Source organism: Puma concolor, chromosome F2 (assembly GCF_028749965.1).
Source record: "Puma concolor isolate L17-30 chromosome F2, mPumCon1.1.hap2, whole genome shotgun sequence".
Classification (NCBI taxonomy): Eukaryota; Metazoa; Chordata; class Mammalia; order Carnivora; family Felidae; genus Puma; species Puma concolor.
The window spans coordinates 73917247-73933005 of record NC_141684.1 but is presented as its reverse complement, the minus strand read 5'-3'; the positions used below and the strand labels follow the sequence as shown (position 1 = coordinate 73933005).

General features: G+C 39.2%; 1 protein-coding gene across 2 annotated transcripts in view; it reads left to right on the top strand.

Moving 5' to 3' along the window:
• The first annotated feature begins 2315 nt into the window (after positions 1–2315).
• SDCBP (syndecan binding protein) overlaps positions 2316–15759 on the top strand; it is a 35393-nt gene continuing 21949 nt past the window's right edge. For both annotated transcript variants that reach the window (XM_086695026.1, XM_086695025.1), the window contains exon 1: positions 2316–2457. The gene's annotated coding sequence lies outside the window, so the exon portion shown is untranslated. The remainder of the gene's footprint in view (positions 2458–15759) is intronic.

Here is a 15759-nt window from a genome sequence, read left to right as displayed (position 1 = left end):
AAGCCGGTTGCCCAACCATCTGAGCCACCCAGGCACCCCAGATCTTTTGCCCAGTTTTAAATTGGGTTGTTTTCCTATTGTTGAGGTTTCGGTGTTCTTTGACTGTTTTTGATACAATCCCTTCATCAGATATGTATTTTGCAAATATTTTCTTGTAGTTTGTAGCTTGTCTTTTCATTTTGTAAACAGTGTCTTTCACAGAAGTTTTAAATTTTAATGAAGTCTAACTTGTCAATTTTCTATTTCATGGACTGTGTTTTGGTGTTGTGTCTAAAAACTTATGACCAAACCTAAGGTCACCTAGTTTTTCTCCTGTTATTTTTCAGAAGTTTAAAGTTGCATGTTTTAAATTTAGGTCTATGATCCATTTCAAATTAAGTTCTGCAAAAGTGTAAGGTCTATGTCTAGACTTTCTTTTGGGGGGGGCAGGTGGAAATTCAGTTGTTTCAGCACCATTAAAAACAATTTTTTTTAAATGTTTATTTACTTTTGAGAGAGAGAAGACAGAAACAGAGCACAGGTGTGGGAGGGGCAGAAAGAGAGGGAGACATAGAATTTGAAGCAGGCTCCAGGCTCCGAGCTGTTGTCCCAGAGCCCTACACAGGGCTTGAACCCACTAACTGCAAGATCATGACGTGAGCAGAAGTAGGTTGCTTAACCGACTGAGGCACCCAGGCGCCCCTTCCAGCCCCGTTGCTGAAAAGACTATCCAGTTAGCACCTTTGGCAAAGATCCATTGAATGTATTTGTGTGAGTCTATTTCCGGGCTCTGTATTCTGTTCCACTGTTCTATTTTTCTAGTCTTTTGATAATGCCACACTGTCTTGATTACTGTAGCTTTACAGTACGTTTTGATATCAGGCACTGTCAGGCCTGTGACTTTGTTCCTCTTTGATATTATTGGTCCTCCTGGGACTTTTGCCTTTCCATAAAAACTTTAGGATTAGCTTGTTGACGTCCATAAAATAACTTGCTGGGATTTTGAGATCATATTAAATTTATCGAGTTAGGAAACACTGAAATCTTGACAATATTCAATCTTCCCATTCATAAACATGGAATATTTTTCCATCTATTTGGATCTTCTTTGATTTCTTTCATCAGAATTTCATAGTTCTCCTCATATAGATTTTGTACACATTATGTTAGATTATACCTAAGTATTTCATTTTTTGGTGCTAATATAAGTGATACTGTGTCTAATTTCAAATTTCAGTTGTTCCTTGCTGGAAAATATAACAACAATAGGCTTTTGTATATATTAACCTTTTATCCTGCAATTTTGTTATAACTGTTTAAATTTTAGGGGGTTTTCTTGGTTCATTTTTAAAAAACTTTCTACATAATCATGTCACGTTTATGATTAAAAAGCAGGTATATTTTTTTCCTTACCAATCTATTGTCTCATTATTTTTAAACGTCTGTTTCATTCACTAGACCATAAACTCTCCGAGGGCAAGTTTCATCCCATTTACTCGTCATCCCTTTTGTGCTCAGATTTTTTATTAGTTTTACCACAGATTATTGTGGCACTAAATAACTTAGCTAGAGATAAAATGCTTCTAAGTTAATGCTATGTGGCCAAGTACTCGATGTTACTCTACGGTAATACGGTAAACTTCGGTGATTTAGTGCCTCAGTTTCTTTGTATGCTAACAGGGATGTTGTACCTTATAGACTGATGTAAGGACCAAAGACTATATACATCAAGTTCTTAGGACAGTGCCTGGAACATAGCCCTCAAGAAATATGGTTGTTGTTGTTTTAGTTTTTGCATCCAGATACTGGTTATTACTTTTACGCAATACCACACACAACCTTGAATGGCCAACGAACTTTCGCTCGGATGGCCGAAGAGTTTATTACAGCCGAAGAAAGCAGCCGTCACAAAGAGGGCAGGCGCTGGGAAGGGTTCGTGGAAGCAATGTTTCTAAGCCTGTGAGTGGCGAGGTAAAGCGAGAGGGAAGAGACCAGTAGGAGTAAAGCGGTAGAAGTCCAAGGCTGGCGAGGAAATCTCCAGACGATGGGCTCTTCAGGACTCCCTCTGTATTGGAGGCAATGGGAACCAAGTGACCCTAAGCACGGACGAACGCAGCGGAGGGCAGGTGGCACCCGGCCCGGCCGCACTACCCGTCGGGGGGGGGGTGGTGGAGAAGGTGCGAAGCGTAACCCGGGGCAGCGGGTGGGCACTAAGAACTCCCCCACCCTGGCTGGAGCGGGAGCCTGAGCAGCCCCCGTCGCGCCCCCGACACCCCGCCCCCGCCGCAGCCCCGTTACCATAGGGACTGGATCACCTGACCCGGAGCCGCGCGCTTGCGCGGGCGGAAGGCGGGGGCGGCACCGTGACGCGCCTCGCGGGCGGTCCTCGGGCGCGCGCCGCTCTTCTCTCTTCGGGTCTCGGAAGTCGGTGCCAGTTACCGAGGCGGCGGCGGCGGCGAGCGAGTCCTTGTGGCCTAGGTGAGCAGCCTCGGTGGGGAGGGAGGGGAGCTCGAGCCGCGTCCCGGGCGCGGAGACCGGGGGCGGAGGCGGGGGGGCCCCGGGTCACCTAGCGGAGAGCGTCTGGGGCACAGCGGTTTTCGGGAGTCGGCGGCGACGCCCTCTCCTCAGTGGTCGCCGCGCCCCTCCTTCCGCCCCGCGGGGCCCGGGGCGAAAGTTTGCGCGGGCGGCGCGCTCTGCCTGCCCGCGAGCCTGTCGGTTTCGTGGTTCCGCCTGGGACCGGGGCGAGGGGATCGGGGTCGGTGGGGGGCTGGCGGCGGCGGGCGTAGGGACAAGCCCCGAGGCCCGGCCCGCGGCGACGCCGTCAGCCGCCGCCTCAGCTCGGACTCCGGGTTCTGGTCCCTCTCGATCGTTTTTGTTCGTCTTGGCCGAGATCCCTCGGGACCGGAGTGGGAAGAGCCTGTGCGCCGCTGTCCTTGGACTGCACTTAGCCACCTTCCTGGGTGGCTTCATCGGAACGCCCTGGATTTAGAAGGAGGAAGGAGGTGTTTGTTGAGTGGGCCAAGCCTGGACTTTCTGGAAGGGGGTGGGGAGAGGTTATTCGCTGCGCGTATTTCTGGAGAAGTTGGAGGAAAGGGAGAAACGTTCCAGCAGGGTGTGTTCAGAGGGAAATATCCCCCCGAGATGTAAATGACTCATAGTTTTCATTTCAGGATTTCCTTGTAATAATGGGAAAGTGAAGGCATGTATGGAGGTGGAAAGTTTTCCTTTGCGCTGCAGTGGAGTTAATCGTGGGGTCTTCCGGTGTGCCAGTTTTCGAAAGGAATTTCTAGGTTATCTAGGCTGTGTTACTGTGTGCATACGCATTTACTGTGATTTTTTTTTCTTTCTTTAAGTACACTACGTTGGTTTACCAAAGTCTCAGCGTCTACTTGTTTGCGGGGCAGCTGGGTGGGTTAATCGGTTAATCCTGGGACTCTTGATTTCCGCTCAGGTCTTGAGCTTAGTTGGTGGGATCGAGCCCCTCATCCGGCTCTGTGCTGACCGCGGGGAGCCTGCTTGGGATTCTTTCTCCCCTCTCTCTGCCCCTCCCCCGCTTGTGCACTCCTTGCTCTGTCTCTTTCTAAATTAATTAATTAAGCGTAAAACATTTCTGTTTTAAAACTCTGCTTGTTTGAGAGAGAAAACAATTGGTTAAAAAGGAAAATTACATTGAAAACAGCTGCAGGCTGTTCGCTGTATCTCCAGTGTATGTAAGGGATTAGTTTAAATTCAGATTTTCCAGTCTGTAGCTTTACTATTGAGGGCAAAAGGTAAAGAAATTTTTTTTTTCATGTGTTCTGGTCCCAGTTTAGTTGTATACGTTTTTGTCCGTTAATTAGTGTGTAAATATTATGGATCAAGTGGGTTGTGCCACAGGATGAAACTAAGGATGTGGAACATGTTTTAAAATGTTCAGGAAATAGTCCATTAAAATCCAAATTTAAATTTGACAGCATTAGTTTTTAGTTATTTTGAGCATTAAAAGGATATAAAAGTCATGACCAGAAGAGGATGAATTTACGAATAGTTGGCAGTTGAACGCACTCTTTAATAAAGCCATTCCTTTAATTAAACATGACTCAACAAGTTTTTTTTTTCCTCTTTTTGCCAGATTTAGATACTTGTTTTAGGCAGTAAATACCAAGATTTTCTTTAAAAAAAAAAAAAAAAAGATTCCTCTGAACCACTTTATTTATTTTTCAAGTTTACTCATTTTGAGAGAGAGTCATGGCAAGTGGCAGGGGAGAATCCCACGCAGACCCCACACTGCCAGCGCAGAGCCCACTTCGGGGCTTGAAACCACAAAGCCATGAAGTCATTGGGACGCCTGGGTGGCTCAGTCGGCTAAGCGTCCGACTTCGGCTCAGGGCATGATCTCGCGGTCCGTGAGTTCGAGCCCCGCGTCGGGCTCTGTGCTGATGGCTCGGAGCCTGGAGCCTGCTTTGGATTCTGTGTCTCCCTGTCTCTGCCTCTCCCCTCTTTCTCTCATTGTCCCTTTCTCTCTCAAATATAAATACACATTAAAAAAAAAAAAGAGGGGTGCCTGGGTGGCGCAGTCGGTTAAGCGTCCGACTTCAGCCAGGTCACGATCTCGCGGTCCGTGAGTTCGAGCCCCGCGTCAGGCTCTGGGCTGATGGCTCGGAGCCTGGAGCCTGTTTCCGATTCTGTGTCTCCCTCTCTCTCTGCCCGTCCTCCGTTCATGCTCTGTCTCTCTCTGTCTCAAAAATAAATAAACGTTAAAAAAAAAAAAAAAAAAGCATGACCTGAGCTGAAACCAAGAGTCATGAACCTTAACCAGCTGAGCCACGCAGGTGCCCCTTTTCTTGAGTTTTTGATTATAGCCATTCTGGTAGGTGCTAGGTGATATCTTATTGTAGTTTTGATTGCATTCCCCTGTTGAGAGTGATGTTGAGTATCTTTTCATGTGTCTGTTGGCCATCTGGAAGTCTTGGTTGGAGAAATGTCTGTTCATGTCTTCTGTCCATTTTTTTAAATCTGATTATTCTTTGGGCTTCGAGTTGTATAAGTTCTTTATGTATTTTGGATACCAGTTTTTTATCAGATCGGTCATTTGCAAATATCTTTTTTCATTCAGTAGGTTGCCTTTTAGTTGTGTTGATTGTTTCTTATGCTTTGCAAAAAACTATTTTGATGTCGTCCCAATAGTTAATTTTTGCTTTCAGCTTTGCCTCAGGAGATATATCTAGAAAAATGTTGCTACAGCCCACGTGAGAAACCATTGCTGCTTGGGCTCTCTTCTAGGATTTTTATGGTTTCAGGTCTCACATTCAGGTCTTTAATCCATTTTGAGTTTATTTTTGTGAGTATGGTGTAAGAAAATGATCCAATTTCATTCTTTTGTGTCTGATCAGTTTTTCTTCAGTACTTGTTTTTTGTGTTTTTTTTTGTTTTTGTTTTTATAGTAGCCATCCTAATGGGTGTGAGGTGATATCTTGTAGTTTAGATTTGCATTTTTGTAATGATTAATGATGTTGAGCATCTTTTTACGTGTCTATGGCCATTCTTCTATCTTATTTAGAGAAATGTCTATTCAAGTCCTTTACTAGTTTTGTTGGTTTTGTTTTCTTGTGGAGTTTTAGTAGTTCTCTAAATATTCTCAGTATTAATCCCTTACTGGACATATGATTTACAGATATTTTCTCCCATTTTATGTGTTGCCTTTTTGCTCTGTTGATGGCATCTTTTGAAGTACAAAATTTTAAAAGTTAATGAAGTCTAAAGTGTATATTTTCTTTTGTTACCTGTGCCTTGGTATGATGTCCAAAAAATCACTGCCAAATCCAAATTCATGAATCTTTAGTCCTGTTTTCTTCCAAGAGTTTTTTGTTGTTGTAGATCTTGAATTTAGGTCCTTTATCCATTTTGTTAATTTTTGAAATGGGGTTGTTAGGTAAGGATTCACATTTATGCTGTAGCACATGGGTACCTAATTTTTAGCACCATTTGTTGAAAAGACTTTTATTCATTGAATGATCTTGGCACTCTTGTCAAAAATCATTTGACCATATATACGTGTGAAGGTTTATTTCTAGGCTTTCTGTTCTTTTCCAATGATCTCTGTGCTGTTATGCTGATACCCTACTGTTTTGATTACTGTAGCCTTATAATAAGTTTTGAAATCAGCAAGTGTGAGTCTTCCACTTTTGTTCTTTTTCAAGATTGTTTTGGATATTTGAGTCCCTTGAAATTCCATATGAATTTTAGGATGAGTTTTTCTATTCTTGAAAAATATTCATTGTGATTTTGATAGTGATTGCATTGAATCTTGAGATCACTTTGGATGATATTGACATTTTAACCATATTAAGTCTACCAATCCATGAACATATGGTACCTAAGTATTTTATTCTTCTTGATGTTATTGTAAGACAGTAGCAATTTTAAGATTGTTCATTTTTCATGTATAGAGATGTAGCTAATTTTTGTGCATTGACTGTATCTTGTGCTGAATTTATTAGCTCTAACAGCTTTTTTTGTGTGGAGTCTTTAGAGGTTTTTAAACCCTAAACATATACATCATATAATATGCACAGATCATTTTACTTCTTTTTCAATTTGGATGTCTTTTATTTCTTATTTTTGCCTAATTGCTCTCACTAGAACTTCCAGTACTATGTTGAATAGAAATGGAAAAAGCAGGTTTCCTTGCCTTGTTCCTGATCTTAGAGGAAAAATAGTTAGTCTTTCACCACTTGAGTATGATGTTCAGTGTGGGATTTTCATGTATGGCTTTTAATAATGGATGTAGTTTTTTTCTATTTGGTGAGTGTTTTTATCATGAAAGCATGCCGGATTTTATCAAATGTTTTTTCTGCATCAGTTGAGATGATCATGTGGTTTTTGTCTCCTTTATTTTATTGGTGTGACCTATTACATTGATTAGTTTTTGTATGTTGAACCATCCTTGTAGTCCAGGAATAAATCCTAATTGTTAAAAGGTGTATAATCCTTTAATGTTCTGTTGAATTCCATTTGCTTGTATTTTGAGAATTTTTGCATCAGTGTTCATAAAGGATGTTGGTCTGTAATTTTCTTTTTTGGAGTGACTGTTTGGCTTTGGTGTCAGGTTAATGCTGTCCTCAGAGAATGAGTTAGGAAGTATTTCCTTCTCTTCAGCTTTTTCACCAATTTTGAGAAGGACTGGTATTCTTTTTTAAATGTTCAGAACTCACCAGTGAAGTTTCACGGTTAGGGCTTTTATTTGTTGGGAGATTTTAGATTACTGATTTAGTCTTCTCACCTGGTATAGGTATATTCAAATTTTGAATTTATTTGTGATTTAATTTTGGTAGGCTTTATGTTTCTCGGAATTTGTCCATTTTATTTAGGTTATCTGATACTTTGATGTACAGACATTCAGACTACTCTCTTATAATTTATTTCTGCAGAATAATTGTTAATATTCCCATTTTCTGATTTTAGTATTTTGAGTTTTCTCTGTTTTTTAGTCCATCTAGCAAAAGGTTTGTCAGTTTTGTTGATTTTCTTCAAAGAACCAACTTTTGGTTTCATTGATTTTTTTTTCTCTCTCATTTTTTCAGTTCTCTGGTTCACTTATTTCTAACCTTTATGATTTCTTTATTTTTGCTAGTTTTGGGTTTAGTTTATACTTCTTTTCTTAGTTCTTTAAGTTCCCTCTCCTTGTAACACATATGTTAGCATATTTTGTACAGTGCTCTAAAGCATAATTTGTTTTCCCAGTTAATGATATTTTAGACATTTTTCAGTGTTCGTATATATAGAACTTTCTCCTTTGAAGTCTTTTGCTGTTGCAGTTGGTGCTTCGATGAATAAGCTTTTACATATGTCACTCTTTACATGTGAATATTTTTGTAGGCTGAAGATCTAAAGTGGTATTGCACTATGTTTATAATTCTGGTAGATACTGCATACTTCTGTATGGAAATTGTACTAGTTTACACTTCCACTAATAATGTATGAGTATTTCTCACAACCTTACTATCAGAGTGTTGCCAAACTTTGGATTTTTGCCAATCCAGCAAGTCAGAAATGTAACCTTATGGGTAAGAAGACAGTATCCTACAGAACAGTAGACTCTATATGGCCACGTTTCACAGTGGTTTATGAGAATCTCCTTGGATAATTATTAAAGAGTTCCTAAGTCCTTCCATGGTCTGTGTCAGCCTGGGAAGCTCTTTTTAACTAGTGCCCAGGTAATTCTGATCTGATGATTAACCAAGTTTGAGAACCATCACCCTAGACCTATTTAGGACTTTATCAAAGTGAGTGCATTGACGCCATTTATGAGCCATATAGAATGCTTATTAATCCTTAGTGTACTGTAATACATGGTTATCACCATTTACCATCTAAGCCCAATGGACACTTCTTTTATTTTTTATATTTTAATTCACCTTATGAAAAATTTGTAGAAGTAAAAAGTAAAGGGACAGCGAAGCACAGTTTTACTGAAAACACAATTTTAATAATGACTGGACACAAGAAACCCACATTTTATTCTAAATTTTCCTGGATTTGGGGTGCCTGGGTGGCTCAGTCAGTTAAGCGTCCGACTTCAACTCAGGTCATGATCTCGCGGTTCATGAGTTCAAGCCCCATGTCAGGCTCTGTGCAGACAGCACAGAGGCTGGAGCCTGCTTGGGATTGTGTGTCTCCCTCTCTCTCTGCCCCTCCCCCACTGACACTGTCTCTCCCTCTCCCCAAAATAAACAAACATGAAAAAAAAAACAAACCTGAGAATATGTGTAGCAGACAATAAATAACACAGAGAGCAGGAAAAAAAAATTAAAAAAAAAGAAATAAGTAACATTTCCTGGATTTGAAAGCGTATGTGGCTGAAATGGGCAACATCTTTTTGTGTACAACTAATTGCTCATCAATTGTAATAAAGGAAATTAGCATGTGTCTATCTTATAAATATTGTTTCCATTCGAATATGTTTCTAATATGTTCTAGCTTGTCATTACTTCATGATATTTGTTGTCAAAACAATACTGGTTCTAGATCTCAAATATATCTCTAATAGATTCTGTCTTTACCATCTGGTAATTTTTGTATTTGCATTGTCAAAATGCAGTACTTTTGCAAATATTAATGTCTTTTTGAGGGGAACACTATCTTTGTTCTATATTTGCAGAGAATTTTCACTTATACTTTATATTATAAACTCCAATTAGGGTAATTAATGTGCTGAGTTTTAAAAAATTTCTCTACATTAGTTTCCTTCCAATCATCTTTGTTTAAACACCAGCCTTCATTTGGCTATTTAAAAGCCATATCAAGTAAATTTTGATTCACAGATATAAGAGTAAAAAGATGATAATATTTTAGTAAAACTGAGTGAAAAGTTATTTCTTTATTAGAGATATATATTTACCTACTGATTCTTAGATTTGAAGAATTTCTATTAGGGTATTGTCTTTTTTTTTTTTTTTTTTTTTTTTTTTTTTTTTTTTAAATTTTTTTTTTTTTTTTTTTTTTCAACGTTTATTTATTTTTGGGACAGAGAGAGACAGAGCACGAACGGGGGAGGGGCAGAGAGAGAGGGAGACACAGAATCGGAAACAGGCTCCAGGCTCTGAGCCATCAGCCCAGAGCCCGACGCGGGGCTCGAACTCACGGACCGCAAGATCGTGACCTGGCTGAAGTCGGACGCTTAACCGACTGCGCCACCCAGGCGCCCCTCTATTAGGGTATTGTCATCTGAAAACCCAGTCTGTGATTTGCTTATATAATCAATTTCCTCATTATCATAAGAGCCTAGAGTACAGCTACTTGTCACTTTGCATTATCTTCTGATTTATCTAGTAAATAACTTCCTCCTTCAGTTTCCTTCTTCTTACATCATGGGTGAAAAATGAAAAATTCCAAGTGTTCAAGGAATGCTTGTTTAGAAAATAAGCTACAAATGTGGTGTCTAAAGAGTATATATATTCTTGAAAGAGGATGCAATACTCTGGCCAGTACAAACTGAAGGATGAAAGAGTGTGATTAATTTACTATTGCATCATTCTAGGTGATCTTATTTTTTGTTAATTTGGTTTTTTAGCATGGTTGGGGATAACTGATGAATTCTGATGAAATAATTCCTAGATTGATGAAACAGGTGTTTCAAAGACAGAGGAAAATAAGTTCACTAAGATCTCATAATAGATCTTAGTTTTATAAAAAAAAAAAAAAAAAAAAAAAATCCAGTTGAGCCCTTATTAAATTTATAAGATAGAGTGATTTTACTACATTTAAACATTTTTCTTCCTCTTTGTTCTTTGGATGATCTGTATGAAAGAATAAAAGTAGCTAAACAGAACTCCAAAAAAAAAAAAAGGAACTCATTGGACCCTGATGGGTACACAGTGTTGAGGGCAGATTTCTGAACCTGACTCCAGACTTGACTGTTTCATTTTCTGGGCTAGGAATCTAGATTACGGTACTATAGTAGTCTCCCTTTATCTGCATGGTCAGATGTGGTCTGGAAGCAGATGATTCTTCTCTGATGTATTATCAGAAGGTCAGTAGTAGCCTAACGTTAGGTCACAATGCCTATGTCATTCACCTCACCTCATCTGTTTTATCACCTAACATCATAAGAAGGGTGACTATAGTACAAAAGGATATTTAGAGAACGAGAACACATTCATATAACTTTTGCAGTATGTTTTTATAATTGTTTTATTATTGTTAATTTCTTAGTATGCTTACAACTTTGTCGTAGATACATATGTGTAGGAAAAAGCATAGTGTATTTAGGTTCAGTGTTATAACTAGTCCATATATCCAGTAGGGGTCTTGGAATGTGTCCCTTGCAGATAAAGGGGTTATGAGTGTACTTTAGGTTCCTTTACTGATGTGCATTTGTTGTTTCTTGTGCTAATTAAAAATGTTTTGTACCATATTTTATTTTACAGTAATTGTAAGCTAATTAGGCTACTTCTGTGTTTAAATAAGAGAATAGTTTGATATGCTGACTTCCTGTGAAAATAACTTATGGGACTAGAACATTCAAGCCCTTTGCTGTTGAAGAGTTCCAGGAATATACCTTGTGGTGGCAGATATTTAAGAAACAAATGGGTTCTAAAAATTTTTGCCTTACAGGAAAGATACTTTGTTGATGTCATATGTTAAATTGAGACCCTGGAAAGCAAATTAAGTTGGTGGCAGAGCTGAGACTAAGACTTGGCTCCCCCGCCCCTCACTATATTTTTTAATTTTTAAAAACTTTTATTAAAGTTCAGAGGAGACCTATATCATTGTTAGTTTCAGGTGTGCAACAGAATGATTTTATATTTGTATATAATGTGAAATGATCACAGTAAGTCTGGTTAACATCATGACCACACATAGTTTTTTTCCCTTGTGGTGAGAACTTTTAAGATTCATTCTCTTAGCACTTTCAGATATACAGTACAGCATTATTAACTGTAGTCATCATCCTGTACATTATATCATCAGGATTTATTTTATAAGTGAAAGTTTGTGCCTTTTGACTCTCTTCATTCACTTTGCTCATCCCTTACCTTCCCCCACCACTGGCAACTACCAGTCTGTTCTCTGTATCAACAAGTTTGTTTTTGTTTTTGTTGTTGTTTAGATTCCACATATAATAAAGACCAGATGGTTATTGTCTTTGACTTTTTTCACATAGCATAATGCCCGTAAGGTGTGTCCATGTTGTTGCAAATAGCAAGATATCCTATTTTTTTAAGGCTGCGGCATATTCCATTGTGTGTGTTTGTGTGTCTTATATTTTCTTTGTTCATTCCTTTATTCATGAATAACAAGATTTCCTTCTTTGTTATGGCTGAAAATATTCCATTGTATATATATACCACATTTTCTTTACCCATTCATCCATTTATGGACTCTTATGTAGCTTCTGTGTCTTGATTATTTTATTTTTTTTTCAACGTTTATTTATTTTTGGGACAGAGAGAGACAGAGCATGAACGGGGGAGGGGCAGAGAGAGAGGGAGACACAGAATCAGAAGCAGGCTCCAGGCTCTGAGCCATCAGCCCAGAGCCCGACGCGGGGCTCGAACTCCCAGACCGCGAGATTGTGACCTGGCTGAAGTCGGACGCTTAACTGACTGCGCCACCCAGGCGCCCCTGTGTCTTGATTATTTTAAATAGTGTTGCTTTGAACGTGGAGGTGCAGATATCTTTTTACGTTGGTGTTTGTGTTGAGATATATACTCAAAGGTGGAATTGCTTGGTAATTCAGTTTTTAATTTTTTGAGAAACCTCCGTGCTGTTTCCCACAGTGGTTGCACCAATTTATGTTTGCACCATTGATGCACAAGGGTTCCTTCTCCGGATTTTCACCAACACTTTTTTCTTGTCATTTTGATTACAGTCGTTCTGACAGGTAGAGGTGATATCTCATTGTAGTTTCGATTTGCAGTTCCCCGATGGTTAATGATGTTGAGCATCTTTTCATATACTTGTTGGCCATTTGTATGTCATCTTTGGGAAAATGTTTGTTCAGATCCTCTGCCCGTTTTTTTAAATGAGATTTGTGTGTGTGTTTGTGCGTTCGCACGCTTAAGTTGTATGAATTCTTTATTTTGGACATTAACTCCTTTTCAAATATATGACATGAAAGTGTTTTCTCCCATTTTGTGGGTTGCCTTTTCGATTGTTGATTGTTACCTTTGCTCTGCAGAAGTTTTTAGTTTTAGTCCCACTTATTTAGTTTTCTATTGTTGCCTTTGCTTTTGGTGTTACATTCAAAAAATCATCATCAAGATGAATGTCAAGGAGCTTAACATCTATATTTTTTTTTCTAGAGGTTTTCTAGATGTTCTGAAATATCACATATGGCATTTGAGTTATGGAGGCCTTAGGCCACCCAGATAGAAAGACTCCAGGGAAGTTACCCTGACACTGCCCTGAGGAAATGGAGAGTCAAATGGGAAACTGGATACTGAGGCAGAGTAGTTGGGTAATTTTTATTTTTAGATATTCTAAAGAAACCCTGGCACTATTTCAAGCCCTGAGAAACCTCTTAGTAGAAACGAATTTGGGGGTTATTTTCTAAGGCCTGGGATGCAGAGGCCTTTCATTATGCATGGAGAAAGTTCAGAGCCCATGAGGTTTGCATAGAGTGGGCCAAACCTGGTGTAGGGGTAAATGGAGAACACCAGTTCTTTCCAGGCATTAGACCAGTGAAAGAAAGCTGTTACAATCAGGAATGTTGTACTGAACTGGTGGAGTAGAGTGGATGGCAGGATGTTTTGCCTACTAATCTCAGGGTGAGTAGGATATACACCAGTTGATTCTCAGCTGTAGGGGAGGCTTGGAAACAAAATTGTATAGTCAGTCCGATGATAGTCTGTGAGGGGCGTTTTAAGAGAAAGTGAAATGAGAATTCACATACTGATGTAATAGAATTATTTTCACAATCCCCTTAAATCTCATCATTAGTCATTCTGAAATTCCAGCCATACTTGAAAGGATTTTTCAAAGATAGCTTTGTAGTTCTTCAGAAAGAACTACTTATTGTTGACACTTAAGATTAGACCAAAGATTAACTCATACAAGTTGATAGAGCCTTTCAGAAAAATAATACAAGAATTTATTATTATCCTGGAAGTGCTTTAAACAGGGTTGTGTTCAAATATGTAGACTTGGAGGCGAAGAAAATTGAACTTTTCAATAAATGTTCGAAAGATATTTACTGCTGTTGACAATATCAATAAAAATGTAATAAACATTTGACTTGGTTTAGGACAAGACATCATGCTAGATAAATAAGAAATTAAAGGCCTTGACCTCAAGAACAGAGATAAACGTAAACTAGCTATATAACGTAAGGCAGAATGACGCTGGTGACTTGAGAGAAACGGTGTCAGACTGAGGTCATCAGTGGTGTCCTCACAAAAGTGGCTCTTGACTGGGATTTTGATGGAGAAGTCCTGGAAGGACATTCTGGGAAGAGGAAGCAGCTTTTGCAAAGATCCGGAGACACAGAAGCGCTAGACCTGGCTGGGAAATAGCAAGTAGTTTGTGGCTGGAATGTTGTAATGCTTAAAGGAAATGATGTGAAATGAGGCCACAACAATAGTTTGTGAAGGAAAATCATTAAGGAATCCTTTGTATTTTAAATTTTTTTTTTTCAATGTTTATTTATTTTTGGGACAGAGAGAGACAGAGCATGAACGGGGGAGGGGCAGAGAGAGAGGGAGACACAGAATCGGAAGCAGGCTCCAGGCTCCGAGCCATCAGCCCAGAGCCTGACGCGGGGCTCGAACTCACGGACCGCGAGATCGTGACCTGGCTGAAGTCGGACGCTTAACCGACTGCGCCACCCAGGCGCCCCAGGAATCCTTTGTATTTTAGAAAAGTGGTGAGAGTTAATTAAGGTCAGCATACTTAGAGCAAACCTGAAAGTAAATTTTTAAAAAAGCATCGGTTGGGGTGATACTTGATATTTAAAAAATGTCTGAAAAGCCATTTATTTTTTCGGGGATTGAATTTGAGTATTTGTATGAGTGTGAAGTCACTTCTGGGGAATGAGCAGCCTTAGAGTTGTTCAGACAACTTCAGTTAATATTTATTGGAGGGAAAGCTTCTATGAGGAAAATCTCTGAGAAAATTCACTGAGTTTTGAAACTTACCACTCATCCAATTCATTTTTCCTGAGGAAGAGGGGATCTTGTGGGTGGCCAGTGGCAACACTGGAAGTAGAAACCAAAAATAGAAATAGTGCTAGATTCAGAGTCAACATTTGTTCCAGTGAATTCCAGATGATGTTATGAGGTTGATAAAATGGTTGGAAAGGTAAATAAAATGTGTTTAAGGGGGAAGCTGTTAGAGAAATGATTTTTTGAGACACAGGAAAGGTACTCCCATTTCCCCCGCCCCCCGGATGAATAGAATTAAGTCATTTTTTTAAATTGTGCTCTCACATAAATTTGTATTTTATTCATAAACCTAAGCCCTATTTTCCCCTGAAAAACTATCAGGCCATTTTTATTTGGCATTTTATTGGAGGCCCTATCCCAGGAGAATTAGGCAAAAAAAAAAAAAAAAAAAGAGAGAGAGGAAAGAAAGTAATAAAGTGGTCAAAGGATTCGAATTGGCATTTTCCCTAAGATATACAAATGGCCAATAACCAAATGAAAAGATGCAGAACATCATTAGTCATAGGGAAATACAAGTCAAAACTGCATGGGGTGCAGCTTCATGTATGCTAGGGTGTCTGTAGTCAAAAAGACAATAGTAAGTATTGGCGAAGATACGGGGAAATTTGGACCCTCTGCTATTTGTTACTGGTGGGAATGTCAAGTGATGCACTTTGGTAAAAAGCAAAAGATTTATGCGATCTGAAAAGCCAGAGTATGATGATGCAGTCACTTTGGAAACCAGTTCGACAGTTCCTCAAAAAGTTAAACATCAAGTTACCACGTGACTCGGCAGTTCTACTCTTACCTGCGTGACAAGAGAATTAAACATACATGTTTACGCAAAAATTTGGATGTGAATGTTCATTAGCATCATTAGCAGCATTATTCACAATAGTCAAAAAGTGTAAAAACCCAAAATATCATCGAGTGATGAATGGATACCCCAAATGCAGTGTCTCTCTACAATGGAATATTATGTAGTCATAAAAAGGAGTGAAGTGTTGGTCCATGCTACAGCATGAGAAACTTGGAAAGCATTATACTAAGTGCAAAAGAAAGAAATACAAGAGTCAACATGTTTTGTGATTCTAAATTAAATATCCAGAATAGGCAAATCAAGAAGCAAAAAGTAGATTCTTAATTGTCTAGAGCTGGA